The sequence below is a fragment of the Chrysochloris asiatica genome, unplaced genomic scaffold (assembly GCF_000296735.1).
Source record: "Chrysochloris asiatica unplaced genomic scaffold, ChrAsi1.0 scaffold00025, whole genome shotgun sequence".
NCBI classification, from domain to species: Eukaryota; Metazoa; Chordata; class Mammalia; order Afrosoricida; family Chrysochloridae; genus Chrysochloris; species Chrysochloris asiatica.
In genome coordinates this window covers 11,219,259-11,232,056 of record NW_006408543.1, presented here as the reverse complement: position 1 = coordinate 11,232,056, position 12,798 = coordinate 11,219,259, and positions in this window count along the sequence as shown.

Here is a 12,798-nt window from a genome sequence, read left to right as displayed (position 1 = left end):
ACCAGAGCGCCTTAAGGGATTGTCAAAAAGTTCTGGAAAGATGGAATTATAAAACAATGGAATTTTTAGAAGCCCCTCATACACAGGGTTGCTATGAGTTAGCACCTAACAACTTAGCCTAGTCCCATCCACAGCTCACAAGAGACAAGTCATGTTCCCAGTGTAAGAATTGTGGTTGTTTGTTTCCACAGGTCTGCAGTGCTGGTGTGGATAAGCACTGGATTGCTAACCACAAGGTCAGTTTCCTAGGAGACGCTATACAGACAGGGTCACTATGAGTCAGAACTGATTTGGTAGCATTTGACAACAACAACAAAAGTCTTGGTGTGGCACTGTAGGATAAGCACCAGACTGCTAACTGAAAGGTCAGTGGTTCAAACCTACCAACCATTGCTCAGGAACGCTATACAGGGTAGGTATGAGCTGGGCAGGTATGCGCTGGTGATGGAGGTTAACAAAAACAACAACAAAGGCTTACTATGAGTTGGAAAGGACAAGATAGCACTTAACAACAACTCAGGAGCCTGGAGGATAGGGCTCTAAGGGATTGCCTTGATCTTACCCAACTGAGAACACTCAGGCAGAAATTCAAGGTGTTGAAAGCATTTACAGGCAAATGTGTTAGTCACTGCTGCCTGGGGCGATGGATAACAACAGGGACAAACAATGGTCCCATTACATATTTCAAAGAAAAGGGTGGGAATCAGATGCTTTAGGGAATAAGTGCTTTAAAAAGCTCAAGCATGTTCCTGGGAATCTAGCAAAACCACATTGTACAGGGCTGTGCAAATGCCCAATAAAGACCAACAAAGGCCTATGCTCTCTCCTCTAGCGGACCTGCAGGTTGTGTGCATGTTGGAAATAAAGGCGGAGTGAGTGCTGATACCATGAGAACACGCACACACATCAGTCAAAGCTGCTACCAGATTTTTTTTGGTTCCAATCATTTAAGGACATCTCTCTCTAAAATCACTGGCTGATCACTAAGCTAATGAAACAGAGAGTTCAATACACACATAACAGAGAATAAAGATTTTATAAAACGTGTTCAAAACACCACTCAACTAATAACAAGGAGCAACAGCAAATCCCATTGTAAGGACCTAACTGATTTTACCTGATTTTGCCTACCTAGAGACTGCTTGACTAAACTCTAGTCAGGCTCAGAAAAGCATTTTAAATAGACAAGGCCTCAGTTTTTAGTTCCCTCCAGAGACGAGGTCAATCTCCATTCTGTACATTAGCCTGAACATGTCCTCCTGTTCAGGAACAGGCTAAATCAGCTCATGCTGCCTTAAAATATCCTTTCACCCCTTTGCAACAGCGGGAACTAGATAAGAAATAGACAGGACCCCAGGCCAGATGCCAGACGTTTTCCTTTACCCTAGCCTAAGAACAAAGACCACCAGTACTGACCAATTACACTAGAACATCTCATACTTTGCCAATTGTTAACCAATCAAAAATTGTATCTATGGTACTGCACAATTATGCCCCTAAAACCTTATAAAAACTGGCTTGTACTGTAAAGGGGGGTCGCCTTTGTCTCCTGCTTTTGTGAGTGAAGGTGGACCCCAGCGCGTTGGCAAATAAACCTCTTGCTGTTGCATCGAACTCGAGTCCTGGTAATCTTTCCAAAATGAGAATTCTGGAAATATTTTAACTAGATGGCAATGGGTTTGGGTATTTTATTTTCTTACATGTGTTTCTAAAAATAGTTAAATTCTAACTGCATCTTAAATGTAAGGAGTACCAATTACAAGTTAATGATATTTTACAAAATTTATAATTCTTGTGTTGATAAAGAAAACATGAGCAAATTCATCAAAATGCATTAATAGAGATGGCAGGAGAGGCAACTTTGCATTTGGGGACGTTGACTCAGGGGTTACAAGGCACTGACAGCGGACAGGTTCCCTCTGGTCAGCACATGAAGTCATACACACAATGGGCATTTGGGGCCAGTGTCAATGCCTCACCAGCTCATCCTCATTTTAGCACTGAGTGTGGGAAACAGATGTTTGCTAACACACACCTTCATACAAATATACACAGATGAATGGTAACATATAAACTGAGCATAGAGCATAAAGGGAATGACAATAAAGGGAAAATACATGATTGACACGTGACTAGCCATGCCCCTTTTTCCCAGAAGTACATCACCAGGTCCTTCTTAACCTGCTTGAGTCTGGAAGCTGCACTGAAACTTTTCCCCAACAGGTAACCCTGCTGGTATTTGAAATACAGGTGGCATACCAGCCACACGCAGGCCACCACAGAACGGCTGACAGATGAGTGGTGGCTCAAGTGACGTATTTGGCAAATCTATTGACAAAAGACCATTTTACAGTGTTAGTAAGCAACGCTGTCACCATGAGAACTAAGATGAACCTGACCCAAGCCATGGTATTTCCAATCTCCTCATATGCCATGTGAGGCTTGACAATGAATAAGGCTAAAGATGCATTTAACCAACAGTGTTGATGAAGAATGGTGACTACGCAGTAAGTTCTAGGAAAATGAACACATCTTGGAAGAAGTACAACTAGACTACTTCTTAGAAGTAAGGATGGCAAAACTTCTACTCGTGTACTTTGGATGTTATTAGGAGGGACCAGTCCCTGAAGAAGGACATCGTATTTGCTTGTGGGCATCTCCTTTCTCCCTGTACTGGTATCCCTTGGATGGTAGAGGGTCAATGAAAAGGAGAAAGACCCTCAACGAGATGGACTGACACAGCAGCTGCACCAATGGACTCAAACATAGCCATGGGTGTGAAGGTGGGAGCAGACTGGGCAGTGTTGGATTCCATGGTACAGCGGCGTCGCCATGAGAAGAACCAACTCAATGGCACGTGCTCACCCAAGTCTCTGCAACTTAAGGAGTAAAGGGGAGTTAACACCAGAAACCAGAAAGCAACAGCCTTGGGTGATGGGTCCCACACCCAAGGGTCAGGGCCACCCATGTCTGGCTCCCAAGTTCCAAATCTGATCTTAACTTTGAGTAAAATTAGTATGGTATTACATTATTTTTGCTTTGCTATATTTTTAGTCGTGAGGCTTGTTAGGTGATTTTCAGACAGATTCCAATTTACGGAGTAGTTTTGTTCTTGTCGTTGCTTGTTGTGTGTTGTTGAGCCAGTTCTGACTCATAGTGACCATGTGCAGGATTTTCAAGAAGTGACTGGTGAATGTAAACCACCAACCTCGTTGTTAGCAGTCCAGTGCTTATCCCACATAGTTTTAACTTTACAGAAAAATTGAACAGAAAGACCAGAGAATTCCCACTCACCTCCCCTTCCTCACTGCCATCTGATTAATTCTGAGTCCTAACAACCCTATGGAGGATTTTCAAGACTGTAAATCTTCTATGGGAGCAGACAATCTCATCTGTCTCCTGTGGAGTGCAGTTAGCAGCCCAATGCCTAGCGCATGAAGCCACTTTCTCTGTTATTAACGTCTTGAAGCAGAGTGATAAATCCTAACCCAGTCCTGGTGTGGCACTGCAGATTAATGGCACTGGACTACAAAGTCGGTTTGAACTCCAAGGTCAGCAGTTCAAGCTCATCAGCCATTCCTCAGAAACCCTATACAGGGTCACTATGGGTCGGAACTAACTCAACGGCATTTTAGAACAGTGACAACAATGTGCCAATATTGATATTCACTAAAGTCCATAGTTTTAAAAGAAACCTTGGTGGCACTGTAGGATAGGCACTGGACTGCTAACCCAAAAGGTTGGAAATCCTATACAGGGTCATTATGAGTCAGAATCAACGTGTTGGCCGTGAAGTGTGGTTTGCTGTGAAAGGTTGGGTTAAGCACTGAAAGGTTGGCAGTTTGAATCCACCAGCCACTCAGACGGAGAAGAATGTGGCCACCTGCTCTCTAGAGAGCTACAGCCTCAGGGACCCTCGGGAGCAGTTCTTCTCCGTCCCACAAACTCACCAGGACGCGGAATTGACTGGAATGCAGTAGACTTGGGTTTTTTTGGTGACATGTTTTGATAAATGCATAATGTCACGTGCCCACCATTATAGTGACAGTAAGATACAGATGGGTTCTCTGCTCTTCAACCGTCCTGTGTTCCACTTCTCCCTGGCAACCACTCATTTCTCTTTTTAAAAAAAACTGTCTATATAGTTTTGCCTTTTCTAGAATGACATGTAGTTGAAATTATAGTGTATAGCCTTTCAAAGTGGCTTCTTTGACTTAGCAATATGCATGTACGGCTCTTCATGTCTGGTCATGGCTTGATGGCTTGTATCTTTTTATGGAAAAATACTATCCCAGATGCACCACAGTTTATCTGTTTACCTACTGAAGGACATCTTGTTAAGTGCTGTTGAGTTGGTTCTGACCCATAGCAACCCTGTGTAAGGTTTCCAAGGAGCAGCTGGTGAGTTTGAACCACTAACCTTGCAGTTCAAAGTGACCTTGCTGTCCAGTGCATTATTTTACAGCGCCACACCACGACATCTTAGTTGCTTCTAAATTTTTAAATTATGAATAGAGCTGCGATAAACATTTATGTGCATGTTTCAGTGTGGACATGTTTTTTTTACTTATTTGGCTAAATACCTAGTGCTGTGACTGATGGGATATGGTAAGAGGATCAATGAGAAAGAGGAAGCCCCTCAGGAAGATGGCCTGACACAGTGACTGCAGTGGCTCGGGACTGGGAAGTGTTTTGTTCTGTTGTACACAGGATCACTGGAATTGGAATCCACTTGATGGCACCTAACGACAAAAACATGGTAAGACTATGCTTAGTTTTCTGAGGTAACTGTCAAACTGTCTTCCAAAATGGCCGTTCAATTTCGCATTCCCACCAGTAAAGTCCCTGATGTTCCTTGTCAGCATTTGCTGGTGCCAGTGTTTGGATTTTAGCCATTCTAACTAAACATATAATGGTATCTCACTGCTGTTTTAATTTGCAATTCCTTAACAATTCTTTAAAATTTTGAAGACCAAAGATGTCAGTCTAAGGGCTAAGGTACGCCTGGTATTTCCAGTAGCCTCATAAGCATGTGAAAGTTGGACAATGAATAAGGAAGACCATAGAAGAATCGATACACTTCTGAGTTATGAGGTTGGAGAAGAATATTAAAAGTACCAAGGACTGCCAGAACAAACAAATCAGTCTTAGAAGAAGGACAGCCAGAATGTTCCTTAGAAGCCAGGATGGTAAGACTTCATCTCTTATAGTTCAGACATGTTGTCAGGAGGGACCAGTCCCTGGAGAAGGGCATCATGCTTGGTAGAGCAGAGGGTCAACGAAAACGAGGAAGACCCTGAACGAGATGGACTGGCACAGCAGCATCAGCAATGGGCTTAAGCGTAACAACTGTTGTGAGGTTGGTGAAGGACCAGAATGTGTTTTGTTCTGTTGTGCAGAGGGTCACGAGAGTTGAAACTGACTCAATGGCACCAAACAACAACATATGATGTTGAACATCTTTGTCAAAGCTTATTGACGAGTTTATAACATTTAAAGAAAAAACCCTGATTTAGTTCATTGAGAAAATCATTCATAAACATTTCTTGGCTGACAGCCCCTCAGGAAGCGTCTCTGACAGCTGAGGCATAGCTGTATTTGGAAGTACAGACAGATGAGGCCTGGAAGCCTGTGCCCCCGCTGCTCCAAGAATGTCATTTCTGTGCCTTCTGTGAGTTCAGTGGAGCTCCGTTTGAACTGAAGATTAGAAACTGGAAACAAAAGTATAACCGCTGACAAGTGTCCCAAGAACTGGAAAGTCCCGGGAAAACCAAAAAAAGGAAGCATCAGATGAACAAAGATGGCCCTGCCAGCAGGGAAAGGAGCTAACATCAAAGCTCAGTGAGAACACAGAAAGCTCCATCCAAGAGATGCCAATACAGGGAGAAAGGACACGCCCACAAGCAGACAGGTGTGTCCTAGTTAAACAAATGCTTTCTGGAAATCAACAGTTACGCAAACATTTAGTACAGTGACTCTTTCAATATACTCAATGATGCCAAATGCTGGGCTGTGGGAGAGGGCCCAGGACTGACACACAGGGAAAGCAAAGACCAGAAGAGACTAGATTCTTAGGTAAACCAAACACCTATTAAAATCCCCCCACTGAAGGGCTGTAAGGAGCTCTGTTAGTATAGTAGATACGAATTGGGCTACGAACCTCAAGGTCAGCAGTTCAAAACTACCAGCTCCTCGGCGGGAGAAAGATGAGGTTTTGTTCCTGTAAAGATTTACAGCCTCAGAAACTCTGTACAGGGTCACTATGAGTCGGAACTGTCTTCACAGCACATCACCACCACCAGTCACTGAAGGGCTGTGTGTATGAGAGACAAAGAGACAGACGACAGCTAGAAGAGAAGCTGGTCAAGCCCTGTGGAGAACTTGGTCTTCGAACCTTTAGGAAAACAACAGTTAGCTAAGGTCCAGCATTGTTGATATCCCTTGATTGATTTCACTTAGGATTTTTCAGAGCACCCATTCAACCCCTACTATGTACAAAGGTGCTGTGTCTCTCTTGAAGCAGGGCAGAGTCTGACCATCAGGACAGGAATGAGGAGGAACTGGGGGATGGCACCCTTCCAGCATGGAAGCCTCCAGGCCATGTTTGTGAACCTGAACCTGAGGCCTTTGGGCTATAGGAGGGGTTAAGCCACCACAGACTTGGTAAAGTCAGTTCCTAGGAGCATTCGGAAGGAGTAAATGGAAAGCATAAAGCGTGCCAGGTTAGGCATCACGATATCTAAATCCATTTGTTGAATGAAACACAAGATTTCAAAATGTGCTGGCTGCCATCTCGGCTTCTCCCACTCTCTTGCACAGCCCCTCCCGCTGGCCTGTTGTTTAAAGGCAGAGGCTGTTCTGGTGAGGCTGCGAATCTTCTTCTTGTCTCCTCTGCACCCGGGTCCCCCAGGCCTCACCCACCAACCCTAACCAAGCGAAGCTCCAGCTCTCAGGCCAGACTCCCTACTGAGCCCATGTGGGGTTTGCCACCATCTTGTGGTCCCCATTTTCATGTGACCCATCTCTTCCTAAATAGCCTGCTGTGTGGGGATGTGGGATAATGCACTGGACTGCAAGGTTGGTTTGAACTGCAATGTCAGAGGTTCAAACTTACTAGCTGTTCCTCACTATGAGTCGGAACTGACTTGACGGCATTTAACAACAATAACAACATTTTACCAATATAAAAGCTGGTGTGGTGCTATGGGATAAGCTCTAACCACTTCTAACCACAAAGTTGAGGGTTCAAACCCACTAGCTGCTCCAGAGAAACCCTAAACAGGGTCTCTGGAATCAGTGCAACAGTACTCAACAACAACACCTCAAGGAAGACAGAACCTGCGGTCCAACTGAACTCTGGAACTGTCCTCACCTCACTGAGGTGGACATCCAGTCCTCAAGTCCCACTGTCCTCACCACCTCCCTGGTTACTGGGCTCCACAGCTCTGGAGCAGGAGTTGTGAAGTGCCATAGAGCAGACAATACTGCATTCACAATTCCAGTCTCTATCACATCCACCAAGAGGCAGGGGTGAGTGCCTGAGAACACACCAACATACAATCATCAATTAAATATCAATCGACACTACAATGTCTCCAAGAAAGTAGACTTTTTCAGTTCACATAAAGAAACAAGACAGAGTGCCTCAAATAAGAGATCAAAATACATGGTCAGAAATATAACACTGGAAATAGTATCATAACTACTTGGTAAAGAATTTGAAAGCATGATATTTAGGGATCTTCAATGGGCTGAGAGAAAAAACAAGGAAAGCAAGAACACCACAAAAAAAATTTAGAAAAATTCAAGGAAACACTACAAGAACTGACAACAAAATAAAAGAAAAATTGGAAACCATACCAAAACACCAATTAGAAAACCGGAAGATTAATATTAATACTTCAGAAATAAATATTACATTGAAAGGGCAAAGAAGTAGAATTGAATCAATGGAAGGCCAAATTACTGAGCTTGAAGACAAATCTCTCAATAGGCATCTGCTAGAGAACAATCAGCAAAAAGAATAAAGTCCAAAGAAAGTCTTAGATTTATGCTGTTGTTGTTAGATGCCATCGAGTCAGTTCTGACCCTGTGCACAACAGAACAAAACACTGCCTGGTCCTGGGCCAACCTCACAGTTATTGCTACGTTTGAGCCCACTGATGCTGTCACTATGCCAAACCATCTTACTGGGGGTCTTCCTCTTTTTCTCCGACCCTCCACTTAACCAAGCATGATATTCTTTTCCAGTGACTGGTCCCTCCTGCCAAAATGTCCAAAGTATGAGAGATGAAGTCTGGCCATTCTGGCTTCCAAGGAGCACTCTGGCTATACTTCTTCCAACACAGACTTGTTTGTTCTTTTGGCAGTTCATGGTACTTTCAATATTCTCCTCCAACACCGTAACTCAAATGCATCAATTCTTCTACAGTCTTCCTTATTCACTGTCCAACTTTTGCATGAATATGAGGTTATTGAAAATACCATGGCTTGGGCCTTAGTCTCAAACTAACATCATTTCTCTTCAACACTTTAAAGAGGTCTTATGCAGCAGATTTTCCCAATGCAATACATCACTTGATTTCTTGATTGCTGCTCCTATGAGTGTTGACGGTTGATCCAAGCAAAATGAAGTCTTTTGACAACTTCAACCTTTTCTTCATTTATGTGGCTGTCGTTGTTGGTCCAGTAATGAGGAGTTTTGTTTTCTTTACATTGAAGTGCAACCCATACCGAAAGCTGTGCTCTTAGATCTTCATCAGTAAGGATTTTAAGTCCTCTTTGTTTTCAGAATGGAAGGTTGTATCATCTGCATATTGCAAGTTGTTAATGAATCTTCCTCCAATCCTGATGCCACATTTTTCTTCATATAATCCAGCTTCTTGGATTATCTGTTCAGCACACAGAATGAATAAATATGGTGCAAGAGTACAACCCTGATGCACACCTTTCCTAATTTTAAACCATTCGGTGTTCCCTTGTTCTGTTTGAACAACTGCCTCTTGGTCTATATCCAGGTTCCTCATGAACACAATGAAGTGTTCTGGAATACTCATACTTCGCAATGTTGTCTACAGTTTGTCATGATCCACACAATCAAAACCCTCTGTGTTGTCAATAAATCACAGGTAAATGTCTTTTTGGTATTCTCTACTTTCAGCCAAGATCCATCTGATGTCAGCAATGATAACCCTCGTTCCACATCCTCTTCTGAATCTAGGTTGAACCTCTGGAAGTTCTCTTTCAATGTATGGTTGCACATGTTTTTGTATTACTTTTAGTAAAACTTAACTCACCTGGGATTATCAATGATGTTGTTCAATGACTTCCGCATTCCATTGGGCCACCTTTCTTTTGAAATGGGCACAAATTTGGATCTCTTCCAGTCAGTTGGCAAGATAGTTGTCTTCCATATTTCCTGGAATAGATGAATGAGTGCCTCCTGTGCCACATCAGTTTGTTGAAACATCTTAATTTGTGTTCCATCAATTCTCAGTGCCTTGTTCTTTGCCAATGACTTCAATGCATTTTGGACTTCTTCCTTCAGGATGATTGGCTCTTGAGCATATGCTATACCTCTTGAAATGGTTGAGCATCAACCATTTCCTTTGGTACAGAGACTGCTTTCTACGTCATTCAGTATTTTGCCTATAGAATCCTTCAATACAGCAAACTGAGGTTTGAATTTTTTCTTTAGTTCCCTTAGCCTGAGACACGCTGAGCGTGTTCTTCTCTTTAGGTTTTCTAACTCCGGGTCTTCACATATTTCATTCTAATATTTGACTTTGGCTTCTCTAGCTGACCTGTGAAATTTTCTGTTCAGCTCTTGTACCTCCCTCACTTCTTCCCTTTGCTTTAGCATCTCTACACTGGAGCGCAAGTTTCAGAGTCTTTCCTGACATCCGTTTTGGTCTTTTTCTTCTTTCTTGTCTTCTTAATGGCCTTTTACTTTCTCCCTGTGTGATGTTCTTGATGTTATCCCACAATGCTTCTGGTCTTTGGTCTTTAGTGTCTAATGCATTAAATCTGTTCTTCAGATGATCCTTAATTCAGATTTATGTAGAACACTATTAAGAGGAATAACTTGTGTAACTGGAATTTCAGAACAGGAAAAAATAAAAAGCAAATCATAGAGAAAATTGTCCAAGAGTTATTGGACAAGAAGTTCAACAAACTCTGAACAGGATAGACCCCAAAAGAAAATCACCAAGACATATAATTAAACATTTCAAAATCAAAGACAAGGAAAAAATCCTGAGAGCAGCTTGGGAAAAACAAAAAGTTACCTAATAAAGAAGAACTAGTAAGACAATGGGATGACATATATAAAATTCTAAAAGAAAAATTTGCCAACCAAGAATCATATACCCAATAAAATTGACCATCAAATATGATGGCGAAATTAAGACATTTCCAAAACACCAGAAATCAAAAGAATTTGCAAAAAATCAGAACCAAGGTTACAAACAATACTAAAGGGAGTTCTATGGACAGAAAACTCACAGCAGCAGACAGGAGTGTGAGACTAACATGCATGACACTAGCACCTGTACACAACCCAGATAGAGAAGTACTCTAAGTAAAAACAAATCTACAAGACTGAAAATAGGGAACCAGAGATACCAGTCTGCAACAACAACAACAACAAGCCATCAAGTAAAAAGAGGGAATAATGTCGTTACGGAAAGCCCAAATGAAGAGAAACTCAAGTAGATTTCTAAAAAGACTGAATAAAAATAAACCTAACTGAACCCTAAAACTAGATCAACCCTTACTCCTAGTCCTAGCCTAACCTCTAACCCTGTTGTTGTGGTTAAGTGCTGCTGAGTCTGTTCCAACTCAAGGTGATCCTGTATAGAATTTCCAAGGCTTCAACTCTTTGCCGGAGCAAAAGCCTAATAAGCAAAGCCTCATCCTTTCCCCACAGAGCAGCTAGCGGGCTCAAATGGCGGACCTTGTGGTCCAGAATCCAGTGCTTACTGTATGGAGCCACTGTGCTCCCCAACACTAATCCTAGTGCTAACCATAACCCTAATGCTAAACCAAGTCCTAGGCAGAGCCTAGACCTAGCCATAGCCCTAACCTAACTCCTTACTCCTACATCACATTAAAATACAAAACACCCCACAATCAAAGTAATAATAATATGAACTGATGAATGTATTTTTACTCAAAAATTCTATTTCCTGGCTGTCTACCAGAAAAGCCTAGAAATGATAAGCAGCCTTGTAGCCAGGAGTTTCCCTGGTACCTATATGTGGCCTCAAAATGCTGTCTCCACATCAAGAAGTCTGGGTTTATTGGAGAAATAGCCAATTCCAGATCTGGGGCAGAAAAGGTACAAGATGAGTCAGAAATATCTTGCCATATAGAAAGCAAGAAGACTAGATTTCTGGGGTCTTATCAAAATGACTTAGAAGTCATCTGGAAGAGGTTCCTGGTGGCCGAAAATGGTACAATGTTAGTACCTTCACGAATAAAAATAATAATGGCAATGTATTGAAACACTTAATATTTGTTTAAATTAGTGTGTTTATAATAAGGAAGATCATAGAAGAATCAATACATTTGAATTATGGTATTGGCGAAGAATATTGAAAGTACCATGGACTGCTAAAGAACAAATAAATCTGTCTTGGAAGAAGTGCAGCCAGGATGCTCTTTAGAAGCCGGATGGTGAGACTTCGTTTCTCCTATTTTGGACATATGAGTAAAAGGGGCCAGTCCCTGCAGAAGGACCTCATGCTTGGAAAAGTGGAAGGTCAGTGAAAAAGTAGACCTCTACAAGATGGACGGACACAGTGACAGCAACAATGGGCTCAAACATAACAACAATTGTGAGGACGGTGCAGGACCAGACAGTGTTTCATTCTGTTGCACACAGGGTCTCACCCAATACGATGGCACCTAACAACAACAAAATGGAACCACTGCGTTATTTCAATAAAAGAGAAAGAATCAAACATCTATTCTGCCATTCCAATAGGAAATGTTCCTTAGAATAACAAGTACTTGATGGGAATGTCTCTCTCTCCAAAGTATTTCTGTTAATCAAAGGAGAGAAATTGGCAAGATTAGAGAACCTAACCTCTCAATCTGGGGTGGGAACCATTTTACTGGCAAAGGCCATTTGGATATTTATAACAAAATTATCAACGTAAAAATTAGCCTGCTATTTTGGGCAAACATTTAATTAACTCACCACAAGGTCAGTTTGAACTGCAGTTCAAATTTACCAGCCACTCCTGGGAAAACCTATACAGAGTCACTGTGAAATGGAACCAACTTGACAGCACTTAACAACAACAACGTGTGGCACTGTAGTATCAGCACTGGACTGCAAACCACAAGATTGGTACTTCAAACCCACCAGCAGTTCTTTGGAAACCCTATACAGGGTCGCTATGAATCTGAAGTGAATCGATGGCACGTAACAACAACAACAACAATGTAATGGCTCATACTGCGTTTGCCTTGGCAGGGTCAGATCAAATGATTTCAAGAGACTTATATGGCACTGTGGGTTAATGCACTGGACTGCAAGGTCAGTTTGAACCACAAGCCCACCAGCCACTCCTTGGAAATCCTATGCAGGGTCGCTATGAGTTGGAAATGACTCGAAGGCACTTAACAACAACAATACGGGCCTGTGGGCTGGATGTTCCTCATCCCCACCCCCGCCCCAAATGGAGAAAAAAATGGATCTGCCAACGATTTTATTCTACTTGGCTCAACAGTCAGTGTCTCTGTAAGCAGCAGTCAAGAAGTCAAACAGCAGAGTGTAATGGGAAAATCCCC